Here is an 18,772-nt window from a genome sequence, read left to right on the forward strand (position 1 = left end):
CGCACGCTTGGCGCTGCTCTTTTGTTGATGCACGTGCAGCCACAATGCACACAATTCACAAACACAGAAATTTTTTTTTATTTTCTTTGGAGTGCCTTTTGGGGGTTACAGCACCCTTTAGCGATCAATCCAGCCTTCCCTTTATTTATGGGACATAGGCGCACGCTTGGCACTACTTTGTTGATGCACGTGCGGCTACTGCGCACACAATTCTCAAACACAAAAAAAAATATTTTTTTATTTTGTATGGAGTGCCCTTTGTGGGTTACAGCATGCTTTAACGGACAAGCCAGCCGGCCTTTTACTTATGGGACACAGGCGCACGCTTGGCGCTGCTCCTTCATTGATGCACATGCAGCCACAGTGCACACAATTCACAAACACAGAATTTTTTTTTTATTTTGTTTGGAGTGCCCTATGGGTGTTACAGCACCCTTTAGCGGTCAATCCAGCCAGCCCTTTAATTATGGGACACAGCCGCACGCTTGGCACTACTTTGTGGAAGCATGTGCGGCTACTGTGCACACAATTCACAAACACAGAAAAAAAATTTTTATTTTGTTTCGAGTGTACTTTGGGGGTTACAGCACCCTTTAACGGTCAAGCCAGCCGGCCCTTTACTTATGACACAGCCGCACGCTTGGCACTACTTTGTTGATGCATGTGCGGCTACTGCGCACACAATTCACAAACACAGAAAAAAAATTTTCATTTTGTTTGGAGCGTACTTTGAGGGTTACAGCACCCTTTAATGGTCAAGCCAGCCAGCCCTTTACTTATGACAAAGGCGCACGCTTGGCACTACTTTGTTGATGCACGTGCGGCTACTGCGCACACAATTCACAAACACCGAAAATATTTTTTTATTTTGTTTGGAGTGTACTTTGGGGGTTACAGCACACTTTAATGGTCAAGCCAGCCGGCCCTTTACTTATGACACAGGCGCACGCTTGGCTTTACTTTGTTGATGCATGTGTGGCTACTGCGCACATAATTCACAAACACAGAAAATATTTTTTTATTTAGTTTGTAGTGTTCTTTGGGGGTTACAGCACCCTTTAATGGTCAAGCCAGCCGGCCTTTAATTATGACACAGGCGCACGCTTGGCACTACTTTGTTGATGCATGTGCGGTTACTGCTCACTCAATTACCAAACATAGAAAATTATTTTTTTTTTATTTTGTTTGGAGTGTACTTTGTGGGTTACAGCAGCCTTTAATGGTCAAGCCAGCCGGCCCTTTACTTATGACACAGGCACACGCTTGGCACTACTTTGTTGATGCACGTGCGGCTACTGCGCACACAATTCACAAACACAGAAAATATTTTATTTTTTTTTGCACTTGTGGGGAGCACCCCTGATGGACAGAGCACCCCCTGGACAACACTACAGCACCCCTTTAGGACTGGGACTTTGCACAGGACTTTGGACTGGACACAGCCCCTACGGACTTTGGAGGAGTGGACACAGCCCCTTTGGACAACAGCAGCACAGCACAACACAGCCAGCCACTATGGACTTTGGAGGAGAGGACACAGCCCCTATGGACAACAGCAGCACAGCACAGCACAACACAGCCAGCCCCTATGGACTTTGGAGGAGTGGACACAGCCCCTATGGACAACAGCAGCACAGCACAACACAGCCAGCACCTATGGACTTTGGAGGAGTGGACACAGCCCCTATAGACAACAGCAGCACAGCACAACACAGCCAGCCCCTATGGACTTTGGAGGAGTGGACACAGCCCTTATGAACAACAGCAGCACAGCACAGCACAGCACAACACTACACTGCACTACACTACACTACACTACACAGCCCAGCCAGCCCTAACTCCCACCCTCCCTCTTCACTGTCCACAGCCGAGTGAGAAAATGGCGCCGATGCGGGTACCTTATATAGGATCCAAAACCCGCGAGACCCGGAAGGCGGGATGATGACACTTTGCTTCGATTTCAGATCTGAGTCAGGCGGGAAAAGTCGAGCCTGACTCGGATCGGCCTCGGATCGGGGGGGCTCGGGGGGGTTCTGATTTCAGAAATCTGAACCGCTCACCCCTAACAAAAACACACACAAAAACAAACACACAAAAACAATCACAGACACAAAAACACACACAAAAATACACATAAAAACAAACACACAAAAACAAACACACACATAAAAAAACACACAAAAACAAACACACACAAAAACACACAGAAAAACACACACACAAAAACAAACACACACAAAAACATACACAAAAACAAACACACAAAAACAAACACACAAAAACAAACACACACACAAAAATACACACAAAAACAAACACAAAAAACACACACAAAAACATACACAAAAGCAAAGACACAAAAACAAACACACACACAAACACACACACAAAAACAAACACACAAAAATAAACACACACAAAAAACAAACACACACACAAACACACAAAATTACAAACACATAAACAAACACACACACAAAAACACACACTAAAACAAACACACGCACAAAAACAATCACAAAAACAAACACACACAAAAACACACACAAAAACAAACACACTCAAAAACACACACAAAAACATACACAAAAACAAACACACAAAAAAAACACAAACAAAAACAAACACACACACAAAAATACACACAAAAACAAACAGAAAAAACACGCACAAAAACAAACACACACACAAACACACACACAAAAACAAACACACAAAAATAAACACACACAAAAAACAAACACAAAAACAAAAACACAAAATTACAAACACATAAACAAACACACACACAAAAACACACACTAAAACAAACACACGCACAAAAACAATTACAAAAACAAACACACACAAAAACACACACAAAAACAAACACACTCAAAAACACACACAAAAACATACACAAAAACAAACACACAAAAGCAAACACACACACAAAAACAAAAACACAAAAGCACACACACAAAAACAAACACAAAAACAAACACACACACAAAAACACACACAAAAACACACACAAAAACAAACACACACACAAAAACACACACAAAAACAAACACACAAAAACAAACACACACAAAAATACACACACACAAAAATACACAAAAAAAAACCACACACAAAAACACACAAAAAAACAAACACACCCACAAAAACACACACACAAAAACACACATACAAAAACACACACAAAAACAAACACACACAAAAACACACACAAAAACAAACACACACAAAAACACACACAAAAACAAACACACAAAAACACACACGAAAACATACACACAAAAACAAAGACACACAAAAACATACACAAAAACAAACACACAAAAGCAAACACACACACGAAAACACACACAAAAACAAAAACACAAAAACACACACACAAAAACAAACACAAAAACAAACACACAAAAGCAAACACACACACAAAAACACACACAAAAACAAAAACACACACACAAAAACAAACACACAAAAACAAACACACACAAAAATACACACACAAAAATACACACAAAAAAAAACTCACACACAAAAACACACACAAAAACAAACACACACAAAAACACACACACAAAAGCACACATACAAAAACACACACAGAAACAAACACAAAAACAAACACACACACACAAAAACACACACAAAAACAAACACACACACAAAAACAAATACACACAAAAATACACACAAAAACAAACTCACACACAAAAACACACACAAAACACACACAAACACACACAAAAAAACACACACAAAAACAAACACACAAAAACAAACACACACACAAAAACACACAAAAACAAACACACACACAAAAACACACACTAACACTAACAAAAAAACACACACAAAAAACACACACACAAAAAACACACACACAAAAAACACACACACAAAAACAAACACACACACAAAAACACACAAAAGCAAACACACAAACAAACACACACAAATACAAACACACACACAAAAACACACTCAAAAACGCTCACACAAAAATAAACACACATACAAAAACACACAAAAACACACACACTAAAAAAACACAAAAACAAACACACACACAAAATCACACAAAAACAAACACAAAAACAAACACACACAAAAATACACACAAAAACAAACACACACACAAAAACACACACTAACACTCACACAAAAACACACACAAAAAACACACACAAAAACAAACACACACACAAACACACACACAAAAACAAACACACAAAAATAAACACACACAAAAAACAAACACACACACAAACACACAAAATTACAAACACATAAACAAACACACACACAAAAACACACACTAAAACAAACACACGCACAAAAACAATTACAAAAACAAACACACACAAAAACACACACAAAAACAAACACACACAAAAACACACACAAAAACGTACACAAAAACAAACAAACAAAAGCAAACACACACACAAAAACACACACAAAAACAAACACACAAAAACAAACACACACAAAAATACACACACACAAAAATACACAAAAAAAAACACACACACAAAAACACACACAAAAACAAACACACACACAAAAACACACACACAAAAACACACATACAAAAACAAACACACACAAAAACACACACAAAAACAAACACACAAAAACACACACGAAAACAAACACACAAAAACAAAGACACACAAAAACATACACAAAAACAAACACACAAAAGCAAACACACACACGAAAACACACACAAAAACAAAAACACAAAAACACACACACAAAAACAAACACAAAAACAAACACACAAAAGCAAACACACACACAAAAACACACACAAAAACACAAAAGCACACACACAAAAACAAACACAAACAAAAATACACACACACAAAAATACACACAAAAAAAAACTCACACACAAAAACACACACAAAAACAAACACACACACAAAAACACACACACAAAAGAACACATACAAAAACACACACAAAAACAAACACAAAAAAAAAACACACACAAAAACACACACAAAAACAAACACACACAAAAACAAACACACACAAAAACACACACAAAAACAAACACACAAAAACACACACGAAAACAAACACACAAAAACAAAGACACACAAAAACATACACAAAAACAAACACACAAAAGCAAACACACACAAACAAAAACACAAAAACACACACACAAAAACAAACACAAAAACAAACACACAAAAGCAAACACACACACAAAAACACACACAAAAACAAAAACACAAAAACACACACACAAAAACAAACACACAAAAACAAACACAAACAAAAATACACACTCACAAAAATACACACAAAAAAAACTCACACACAAAAACACACTCAAAAACAAACACACACACAAAAACACACACACAAAAGCACACACACAAAAACACACACAAAAACAAACACACACACACAAAAACACACACAAAAACAAATACACACAAAAATACACACAAAAGCAAACTCACACACAAAAACACACACAAAAACACACACAAACACACACAAAAAAACACACAAAAACACACAAAAACAAACACACACACAAAAACACACACTAACACTCACACAAAAACACACGCAAAAAACACACACGCAAAAACAAACACACAAACAAAAACACACAAAAGCAAACACACAAACAAACACACACAAAAACAAACACACACACAAAAACACACACAAAAACGCTCAAACAAAAATAAACACACACACAAAAACACACAAAAACACACACACAAAAACACACAAAAACAAACACACACACACAAAAACACACAAAAACAAACACACACAAAAATACACACAAAACAAACACACACACAAAAACACTCACAAAAACAAACACACACAAAAATACACACAAAACAAACACACACACACAAACACACACAAAAACAAACACACACAAAAACAAACACACACACAAAAACACACACAAACACACACACAAAAACACACACAAACACACACATAAAAACACAAACAAAAGCAAACACAGACACAAAAACACACACAAAAACAAACACACAAAAACAAACACACACAAACACACACACAAAAACAAACACACAAAAACTAACACACACACAAAAACACGCAAAAACAAAAACATAAGAACACACACAAAAACACACACAAACACACACACAAAAACACACACAAAAACAAACACACACACAAAAACACACAAAAACAAACACACAAAAAAACACACACAAACACACACACAAAAACAAACACACTAAAACAAACACACGCACAAAAACAAACACAAAAACAAACACACACAAAAACACACACAAAAACACACACAAAAACACACACAAAAACAAACACACAAAAACACACACGAAAACAAACACACAAAAACAAAGACACACAAAAACACACACAAAAACATACACAAAAACAAACACACAAAAGCAAACACACACACAAAAACACACACAAAAACAAACACACACACAAAAACACACACAAAAACAAACACACAAAAACAAACACACACAAAAATACACACACACAAAAATACACAAAAACAAACACACACAAAAATACACACACACAAAAACACACACAAAAACAAACACACACACAAAAACACACACAAAAACAAACACACAAAAACAAACACACACAAAAATACACACACACAAAAATACACAAAAACAAACACACACAAAAATACACACACACAAAAATACACAAAAAAACAAGCACACACACAAAAACACACACACAAAAACACACATACAAAAACACACACAAAAACAAACACAAAAACAAATACACTCAAAAATACACACAAAAACAAACTCACACACAAAAACACACACAAAAACACACACAAACACACACAAAAAAACACACACAAAAACAAACACACAAAAACAAACACACACACAAAAACAAACACACACACAAAAACACACACAAACACACACAAAAACACACACAAAAAAAACCCACACAAAAACAAACACACACACAAAAACAAACACACAAACAAACACACACAAAAACAAACACACACAAAAGCAAACACACACACAAAAACACACACAAAAAAGCACACACAAAAATAAACACACACACAAGAACACACAAAAACACACACAAAAACAAAAACACACAAAAACTAACACACACACAAAAACACACAAAAACAAATACACACAAAAATACACACAAAACAAAACACACACACAAAAACACACACAAAAACAAACACACAAATACAATCACACACACAAAAACACACACAAACACACACACAAAAACACAAACAAACACACACACAAAAACACACACAAAAACAAATACACACAAAAATACGCACAAAACAAACTCACACACAAAAACACACACAAACACACACACAAAAACACACACACAAAACACACACACAAAACACACACACAAAAACAAACACACACACAAAAACACACAAAAACAAACACAAAAACAAACACACACACAAAAACACACACAAAATCGCACACACAAAAATAAACACATACACAAAAACACACAAAAACACACAAAAACAAACACACACACAAAAACACACAAAAACAAATACACACAAAAATACACACAAAACAAACACACACACAAAAACACACACAAAATCAAACACACAAAAGCAATCACACAAAAACAAACACACACACACAAAAACACACACAAAACAAACACACAAAAACAAACACACACACAAAAACACACACAAAAACACACACATAAAAACACAAACAAAAACAAACACACACACAAAAACACACACAAAAACAAACACACAAAAACAAACACACACAAACACACACACAAAAACAAACACACAAAAACAAACACACACACAAAAACACGCAAAAACAAAAACACAAAAACACACACACACACAAAAACAAACACACACAAAAACACACACACAAAAACACACACAAAAACAAACACACACAAAAACAAATACACACACAAAAACACACACACAAAAACAAACACACACACAAAAACACACACAAAAACAAACACAAAAACAAACACACACACAAAAACACACACAAAAACAAACACACACAAAAACAAACGAAAACAAACACACACACAAAAACACACAAAAACGCAAAAACACAATAACACACACAAAAAAACAAACACACACACAAAAACACAAAAATAAACACAAAAACAAACACACACACAAAAACACACACAAAAACACAAAAACAAACACACACAAAACACACAAAAACAAACACACAAAAACAAGCACACCAAAACAAACACACAAAAACACACACAAAAACAAAAACTCAAAATTAAACATACAAAAACACACACAAAAACAAGCACACACACAGAAACACACACACAAAAACAAACACACACACACAAAACACACACAAAAACAAACACACAAAAACAAACACACACACAAAAACACACAAAAACAAAAACACAAAAACACACACACACCAAAAAAACAAACACACACAAAAACACACACACAAAAACACACACAAAAACAAACACACACAAAAACAATTACACACACAAAAACACACACACAAAAACAAGCACACACACAAAAACACACACAAAAACAAACATACACACAAACACACACAAAAACAAACGAAAACAAACACACACACAAAAGCAAAAACACAAAAACACACACACAAAAACAAACACACACACAAAAACACACACAAAAACAAACACACAAAAACAAACACACACAAAAACCCACACAAAAACACAAAAACAAACACAGAAAACACACAAAAACAAACACACAAAAACAAGCACACAAAAACAAACACACACAAAAACAAACACAAAAACAAAAACTCAAAATTAAACATACAAAAACACACACAAAAACAAGCACACACACAAAAACACACACAAAAACAAACGCACACACAAAAACAAACACACAAAAACAAACACACAAAAACAAACACACACAAACACACACACAAAAACAAACACACAAAAACACACACACAAAAACAAGCACACACACAAAACCACACACAAAAACAAACACAAAAACAAGCACACACAAAAAAACACTCAAAAACAAACACAAAAACAAACACACACACAAGCACCTCGCAATCAAAATGAAACAAACACCTCACAAACTACACCCACAAGCACCTCGCAATCAACTTCAAACAAACACCTCACAAACTACACACACAAGCACCTCACAATCAAAATCAAACAAACAGCTCACAAACTACACACACAAGCACCTCGCAATCAAATTCAAACAAACCCCTCACAAACTACACACACAAGCACCTCGCAATCAAATTCTAACTATTTTACTATTATCCAACACCTCCTGCACCAACAAACACTCCAACTACAATCCACAAGTAAGGGAAAATTTGGCTTTGCCTTAAATAAAGAAACCAAACAGCAATTATTGAAACATGCAGGAAAGGGGTGCATTTGTAGTTAGGCAAATAGGGATGCACGGGTAACCAATCCAGGGATGCGCTCACATCTAGCCTAACCCACGCAGTGATTAGGGAATGCAGGAAAGGTGTGCATTTGGAGTTAGTCAACTAGGGATGCACGGGTAACCAATCCAGGGATGCGCTCACATCTAGCCCAACCCACGCAGTGATTAGGGAATGCAGGAAAGGTGTGCATTTGTAGTTAGGCAAATAGGGATGCACGGGTAACCAATCCAGGGATGCGATCACATCTAGCCCAACCCACGTAGTGATTAGGGAATGCAGGAAAGGTGTGCATTTGTAGTTTGGCAAATAGGGATGCACGGGTAACCAATCCAGGGATGCGATCACATCAATAAAGAAGTCTGCAGAAGCAGTATTCTTCATGCTCTCTCACAGGTTAGCAGAATGGCAAGTGAGGAGCATGGTGAGCAGAGGCCAACTGAACCAGGTAAGTTCCAATCAAATATATTTTACACAACACAAGAACTGGTCATATTTCCCATACAATTGTTAAAATTTTTTACTATTTTTCAAATTTTTGAAGGTGCTGGGAATCAAAGTCCAGCAGTAGAGGAGGAGGAGGCGGGCCCTAGCAGGCCAAGGCCAAGAAACCCTCCATTTTCACGGATCGAGCTTGAGACATTGGTGACCATGTCAATGGAGAACCTAGTCAATGCACCCGGAAATATGGGGGCTGGAGCCAAAGACAGGATTTGGGAGGAGATATCCAGGGCTGTTAATGCTGTGGGGACAACCTACAGAACACAGAAAGTCGTAAAAAAAACGGTAAGAAAATTATATTGTGAGTGTACTGAAGGCCAAAGCTTGATCTTATTTCTAAAAAATAACACTTAATTTTTCAAAAATAACATTGACAGCTGGATGGATTTCAAATACCAACTGAAGAGGAAGCTACGGAGTAGGGTGGACCATGCTGCGGGGACAGGTGGTGGTCCCATCCCTGAGGAGCTGGCTTTGACAAGGTTGGAGACGTTGGCTCAGGGATGTGTGACGGAAGAGGAGATAGTCGGCGTGTCTACTATGGACACTGACATGGCCGACTTCAACGCTCCACATGTGCAAGAAGGTAATTTAATTAAATTTTGTAAGGCAAAAAGTATAAAGCTGAAACATCTCTGTTTTTTTTGTGTGGAAAAACAAATAACATTTTTAATTTTATATTCCAGACTCAGAGGAGGTAGTGCCTGATCCTGAGGTCAGGTCTGGGTCCAGCACAGATGGGGACTCTGCAGGGGAGGATCCAAGTACTCCATCTGGGGACCCTGTGGAGTCACCAGGTTGGTCTCCCAAACTCAGGAGAACAAATGTGTTCTTCTGAGGATGGAGACCACTCTGGTGAGGGTGGCGGTGGCCCTGGAGACCATTGCTGGGGCCCTAGATCATTTGGCCAATACCCAGGAGCAGGCCAACCCACCTGCCATGATGGAGCAAGACTCCCTTCCTCCCAGGACCACCACCTCTGGCAGCCCAACAGCCACCCCCGCAAGTATGGAGAGCCCTATGCCTAGGCCAGAGGAAATCCCATCTACCTCTGGCCAGGCCAGTCGGCATGTTACACGCCAGTCGGCTGTCCGTAGCTTACCTCTTCCTCCAAGCCGGCCCAAACGACGCAAGTAGCCCTGGATATCTCCTCCCTCACCTGTTGTCCAGTCCCCATATTTCTGGTCACCAATGTCTCTTTTTTTAACACAAAATTTAATTTATTTTAATTTCTTTATTTTAATTATATACAAATGTTGCCTAACAATTTTTCTTGATATTGTGATGAAAGGCAAATTTCACAAAAATAAAAAAATTTATACCCAAAAATGTCTATCTTTACCTATATCAATGTATACAAGGTTTAAACAGTGTGGTATCTGAAAAGGCGGTGACGCAAAACACAATGCTAGATGTTTTAAAAAGTGTTTGCGAAAAAAACTGTTTAAAAAGCACAAAGAAACATTTTGGTAACGAATTCCCTAATGCACACGCAAGTGAAATGAGTTACAAGGTAATTAGCAGTATTAATAGTTACAATGCAGCAATCTTAGCTGCTTGGTTTGTGTGGTTCCAAATCGAAACATCGCAGGTAACATCAGATTAACGATTGTACTGTTGTGGCTTACGGACGCTTCTTGCCTACCTTAGCCTGGACGATCAGCCTGTTCGTAGAGTAACGTTTTCATGCATCCGCAATTCTTGGTCGTACAAAGCAGGTAATTTATGCAATCCCCTTAAACTCCTGGAAACGCTGAAGAACGCCTCAGTTTCCAGACCACCACCCCCGTATACTCCCACAAACGGCCTTTCCTGTCAATCATACTTAGCAATCCACTTCCGTGTCGGAAGCCCTATGACCGACAGTATTTGTGATCGGTAGAGCTCGTACGCACATGCGCACTGCTAGCCGTGCGCAGGCGCAGAAAGAAAAACATCGTATGCGTACGACCATGCAGCCACTACGACCGACTCTGAATGAGGTCCTTAATGCTGATTGCTGAGAGAGCCATATGTCACGGCTCTTAGCCAATCAGCGTTAAGCCCATTGAAAATGAACACTGAAGAAGATGGCGCCCGCCATCCCCCGCCGCCTGACACTGCCGGCACCCCCCGCTGCTGACATCACTGGCACCCCCACTGGCAGCATCCACCACTGCCGACACCACCACTGCCAACACTCCTGCCCCACATACTGAGGACACCGTCAGCGACCCCCACACCGCCAACACTGCCGACACTCCCACACTGAGGACACCATCAGCACCCCTGCACTGCCAACGCTGTCAGCACACATGCACTGAGGACACCGCTGACACACCCGCTCTGCCGACAACGCCGGCACTCTGCATTGCGAACACCCCTGCACTGCCGACACAGTCAGCAAACCTGCACTGAGGAACCCGCTGGCACCCCCGCGGTGCCGACACCGTTGGCACCCTGCATTGAGAATATTGCCAGCACCGCAGCACTGCCATTCCATGTACTGAGAAAACAGCCAGCAACCCCCGCACTGCCGACACAGCCAGCAAACCTGCACTAAAGACAATGCTGGCACCCCCACACTGCCGACACAGCCAGCAAACCTACACTAAAGACACCGCTGGCACCCCCACACTGCCAACACAGCCAGCAAACCTGCACTAAAGACACCGCAGGCACCCCTGCACTGCTGACATCAACAGTACCCTTCACTGAGGACACTGCCAGCACCGCAGCACTGCCATTCCATGTACTGAGGACACTGTCAGCAACCCTGCTCTGCCGACACTGCTGTCACAGTAAGTGCACTATTGGTGTATCCAACCCACATTGTATAACACATTGTATCCATGTTGTAAATTAGAAGCTGAACTGCCACATGTTAGTGCCGCCCACTGTGTCACTTAGCTTAGTCAGCCTGCTAGCTGGAGGCAACCTTTTGGCCTTAACTAGATGAAGCAAATAATATTGTGAGGTTGTCAAAATTGATTGGAAATTACTGGAAATAAATATTATTGAGGTTAATTACATGGTAGGAACAAAAACAGGCCCAAATTATGTGATTTTAGCTGTTTTTATGATTTTTTTTAAGAAAAAAATCCAGATCCAAAACCAAAACATGGAGGTGAGGTTTTGGCAAAACCAATCCAGATCCAAAACCAGGGGGGATCAATATCCAAAACTAAATCCAAAACACTTCCAAATTTCCACTCCGTGCACTGTTTTATATATATATATATATATATATATATATATATATATATTTATATATATATAAATATTTATATATATATATATACACACAATACTGTGCAAACATTTTAGGAAGGTGTGGAAAAAATGCTGCAAGTATGAATGCTTTCAAAAATAGAAGTGGTAATAGTTTTTTGTATCAATTAACAAAATGCAAAGCGAATGAACAGAAGAAAAATCTAAATCAAAGCAATATTTTGTGTGACCACCCTTTGCCTTCAAAGCAGCATTCTTTACGCTGAAGATAGTTCTTAATTACATTGGCTGTATATTTGGGACTGTTGTCCTGCTGCAGAATAAATTTGGAGGCTATCAGTTGCCTACCTGATGGTATTGCATGATGGATAAGTACCAATCTGTGTTTCTCAGCATTGAAGACACCCTTAATCCTGATCAAATCCCCAACCCCATTTGCTGAAATGCAGCCCCAAACATGCAAGGTACCTCCACCATGCTTTGCTGTGGCCTGCATACACTCATTACTGTACCGCTCTCCAGCCCTTTGGTGAACAAGCTGCCTTCTGTTACAGCCAAATGTTTCAAATTTTGAATCATCAGACCAGAGCACCTGCTGGCATTTTTCTGCAGCCCAGTTCCTATGCGTTCATGCATAGTTGAGTCACTTGGCCTAGTTTCCATGTACCACAAAGGCCACTTCTGGCTAGACTTCTCTGAACAGTAGATGGGTGTTCCTGGGTCCCAATGGTTTCTGCCAGTATTAAGCTGATCGCACTGCTGGACATCTGAAGTTTTGAATGTAGGTAAGCATGATGCACGATGACTGCATCGAAGGTCCTCACCATTGCGCGTTTGTTTGTGCTTCTTCAAAAGAACTTGAACAGCACATCTTGAAACCCCAGTCTGTTTTGAAATATTTGCCTGGGAGAGACCTTGCTGATGCACTATTACTACTTTGTGTCTTGTTGCTGTGCTCAGTCTTGCCATGATGTATGACCTGTGACATAAAACTGTCTTCCACAGCTTCACCTTTGTAGCAGAGATTGGCTGTTCCTCACACAGTTTTAAGCTTCCTACACAGCTGTATCTGTTTCAGTTAACGACTGTGTTTAACCTACACATGAAAATGATGATCATTATCACCTGTTGGTATGACTGGATAATCATATAACTGACTATAATCCCACAAAATCCATGACATTGTATAAGTGTACCTAGAAGAACTGATGCTGCTTTGAAGGCAAAGGGTGGTCACAGCAAATATTGATTTGATTTAGATTTCTCTTCTGTTAATTCACTTTTGCATTTTTTTGAGAAAAATAATGGGAATTTTGAATTGGGGGTATGGAAATTTTTGTTGAACCCCCCCAAGCCTTACGGACTACCTACAGGCTGCTTCCCTCTCCCACCCCCTTCACCTCACACTACCTGCTTAGCTCACACTGCCTGCTTACCTCCACCTACCTCCTGCACCTCACACTACCATCTTCCCTCTCCAAAGCCCTGCACCTCACATTGCCTGCTTCCCTCCTCAAATCCCCAGCACCTCACACTACCAGCTTCCCTCTCCCAAAGCCCTGCACCTCACACTACCCACTTCAGTCCAGCCACCCCCAGCACCTCACACTACCTACCTGCTACTACCTCTCTCACCAACAGTTCCTCTCATTCCATGTATGGAGTCGGCGCTGGCAGAGTCCGGCTTCTCCATGTCCTCCTCCTGTCCCCCCAGCTGGCAGTGGGGCTACACGGGCAGCTCAGCATCCACTCATCCTCCCTCCAGGCTGTTGAACTTGGCAATGGCTGTGAAGCAATCATAGCATGGACCAACAGCCAATCAGATGCACCCATGTGGCTGCTTCTGATTGGCTGCTGATCCGTAACCCGTGATTGGCTAGCGGCTGGCAACACATGTAAAGATTTTTTTTTTTATTGACTGCCGGGCTGTGAGTTGTTCATGACCGGCACCAGGTTTGAGCAGTACTGTGGCAGCATCTGTCCTGGCTTCGGGAGTCGGGACTCGGTACCAGTCTCCTGCTGCTCGGTAAAGCCAGCACTGCTAAGAGATGTGTCCCCATGGGACACATCTCCAGCAGCTGCTCTTTACTCCCAGCACCAACTGCCAAGCGGGAGTTGGAACACAAGCTGAAGTGGCAGTATGGTATACCGCTGTATACCGCCTCACATTTATATACAAATAAAAGAGGGAGGGCACTCATAGCATCATATATATATATATATATATATATATGTGTGTGTGTATATATATACTTTTGGTAAGATGCAGCACTCGTAGGACTTGTGAGAAGTATTTATTCCAAAAGTTAGACAATCAGCAATGTTGATTGTCCAACTTTTGGAATAAATACTTCTCATAAGTCCTACGAGTGCTGTATCTTACCAATAAGTATCTAATTTCTACATGCAGGCACCGAGGCATATCTATTGATACCTGGGAGAGCCGATCCCATTGATGTGTGTCTATATATATTAGGGGTGAGCGGGTTCGGATTTCTGAAATCCGAACCCCCCCGAGCCCCCCGATCCGAAGCTGATCCGAGTCAGGCTCGACTTTTCCCGCCTGACTCGGATCTGAAATCGGGGCAAAACGTCATCATCCCGCCTTCCGGGTCTCGAGGTTTTGGATCCTATATAAGGTACCCGCGTCGGCGCCATTTTCTCAATCGGCTGTGGACAGTGAAGAGGGAGGGTGGGAGTTAGGGCTGGCTGGGCTGTGTAGTGTAGTGTAGTGCAGTGTAGTGTTGTGCTGTGCTGTGCTGCGCTGTGCTGCTGTTGTCCATAAGGGCTGTGTCCACTCCTCCAAAGTCCATAGGGGCTGGCTGTATTGTGCTGTGCTGCTGTTGTCCATAGGGGCTGTGTCCACTCCTCCAAAGTCCATAGGGGCTGGCTGTGTTGTGCTGTGCTGCTGTTGTCCATAGGGGCTGTATCCACTCCTCCAAAGTCCATAGAGGCTGGCTGTGTTGTGCTGTGCTGCAGTTGTCCATAGGGGCTGTGTCCACTCCTCCAAAGTCCATAGGGGCTGGCTGGACTGTGTTGTGCAGTCAGTTGTCCATAGGGGCTGTGTCCACTCCAAAGTCCTGTGCAGAGTCCCAGTCCTAAAGGGGTGCTGTAGTGTTGTCCAGGGGGTGCTCTGTCCATCAGGGGTGCTCCCCCCAAGTGCAAAAAAAATAAAATATTTTCTGTGTTTGTGAATTGTGTGCGCAGTAGCTGCACGTGCATCAACAAAGTAGTGCCAAGCGTGCGCCTGTGTCATAAGTAAAGGGCCAGCTGGCTTGACCGTTAAAGGGTGCTGTAACCCCCAAAGTACACTCCAAACAAAATAAAAAAATATTTTCTGTGTTTGTGAATTGTGTGCGCAGTAGCCGCATGTGCATCAACAAAGTAGTGCCAAGCGTGCACCTGTGTCCCATAAATAAAGGGCCGGCTGGATTGACCGCTAAAGGGTGCTGTAACCCCCAAAGGGCACTCCAAACAAAATAAAAAAATATTTTCTGTGTTTGTGAATTGTGTGCGCAGTAGCCGCACGTGCATCAACAAAGTACTGCCAAGTGTGCGCCTGTGTCATAAGTAAAGGGCCGGCTGGCTTGTCCGTTAAAGGGTGCTGTAACCCCCAAAGTACACTCCAAGCAAAATAAAAAAATATTTTCTGTTTGTGAATTGTGTGCGCAGTAGCCGCATGTGCATCAACAAAGTAGTGCCAAGCGTGCGCCTGTGTCCCATAAATAAAGGGCCGGCTGGATTGACCGCTAAAGGGTGCTCTAACCCCCAAAGGGCACTCCAAACAAAATAAAAAAATATATTTTTTTGTGTTTGTGAATTGTGTGCGCAGTAGCAGCACGTGCATCAACAAAGTAGTGCCAAGTATGCGCCTGTGTCCCATAAATAAAGGGCCGGCTGGATTGACCGCTAAAGGGTGCTGTAACCCCCAAAGGGCACTCCAAACAAAATAAAAAATATATTTTTTTGTGTTTGTGAATTGTGTGCGCAGTAGCCGCACGTGCATCAACAAAGTAGTGCCAAGCATGCACCTGTGTCCCATAAATAAAGGGCCGGCTGGATTGACCGATAAAGGGTGCTGTAACCCCCAATGGGCACTCCAAACAAAATAAAACATTTTTTTCTGTGTTTGTGAATTGTGTGCACTGTGGCTGCACGTGCATCAACGAAGGAGCTGCGCCAAGCGTGCGCCTGTGTCCCATAAGTAAAAGGCTGGCTGGCTTGTCTGTTAAAGGGTGCTGTAACCCCCAAAGGGCACTCCAAACAAAATAAAAAAAATGTTTCTGTGTTTGTGAATTGTGTGCACTGTGGCTGCAGGTGCATCAACGAAGGAGCAGCGCCAAGCGTGCACCTGTATGCCATAAGTAAAAGGCTAGCTGGCTTGTCCATTAAAGGGTGCTGTGACCCCCAAAGGGCACTCCAAACAAAATAAAAAAATATTTTCTGTGTTTGTGAATTGTGTGGGCTGTAGCTGCACGTGCATCAACAAAGGAGCAGCGCCAAGCGTGCGCCTGTGTCCCATAAGTAAAAGGCTGGCTGGCTCATTTCTTAAAGGGTGGTGTAACCCACAAAGTGCACTAGTATCCAACAAAAATAAAAAATTATTTTCTGTGTTTGTGTGCGCCTTAGCCGCACGTATATATCAATATAACATAAATGGAGGACCAAACTTTCTCCGATAAAAATAAAATAGGGAAAGATCAAGAACCACTTCCTCCTAGTGCTGAAGCTGCTGCCACTAGTCATGACATAGACGGTAACATGCCATCAATGTCGTCTGCCAAGGTCGATGCCCAATGTCATAGTAGAGGCCACATACAATCCCAAATGACAAAGTTCGGGAAAATGACCTTGAAAAAACCATTTAAATCCTCTGAAGAGAAACGTAAACTTGCCAATATGCCATTTACGACACGGAGTGGCAAGGAACGGCTATGGTCTTTCCCTATGTTCATGACTAGTGGTTCAGCTTCACATGACGATGGAAGCCCTCCTCCCGCTAAAAAAATCAAACGAGTTAAGCTGGCAAAAGCACAGCAAAGAACTGTGTGTTCTAAGAAGATATCACAAATCCCCTAGGAGAGTCCAAGTGTGGTGGCGGTTGCGATGCCTGACCTTCCCAGCACTGGATGGGAAGAGGTGGCTCTTTCCACCATTTGCACGCCCCCTGCAAGTGCTGAAAGGAGCACCCACAGTCCACTTGCTGATATGCAAATTGAAGATGTCACTGTTGAAGTAAAACAGGATGAGGATATTGGTGGAGCTGGCACTGAGGAGGAAGTTGGCGTGGAGGATTCTGATGGTGATGTGGTTCCAGGCTCCGGGGGAGACAGTTGTTGTCCGTGGGATGAAAAAGCCCATCACGGTCATGCATGGGCCGAAGACCAAACATTCCACCTCTTTGGTCTGGCAATATTTCTATACAAATCCGGACAACAACTGTCTTGCCATACGTACCATATGTAAAGGTGAAATAAGTAGGGGTAGGGACGTTAACCACCTAGGAACATCCTCCCTTATACGGCACCTGCAGTGCGTTCATAAAAAGTTACTTTCAAGTTCAG

Source organism: Taudactylus pleione, unplaced genomic scaffold, assembly GCF_031769625.1.
Source record: "Taudactylus pleione unplaced genomic scaffold, aTauple2 ptg000201l, whole genome shotgun sequence".
In the NCBI taxonomy this organism is placed as follows: domain Eukaryota; kingdom Metazoa; phylum Chordata; class Amphibia; order Anura; family Myobatrachidae; genus Taudactylus; species Taudactylus pleione.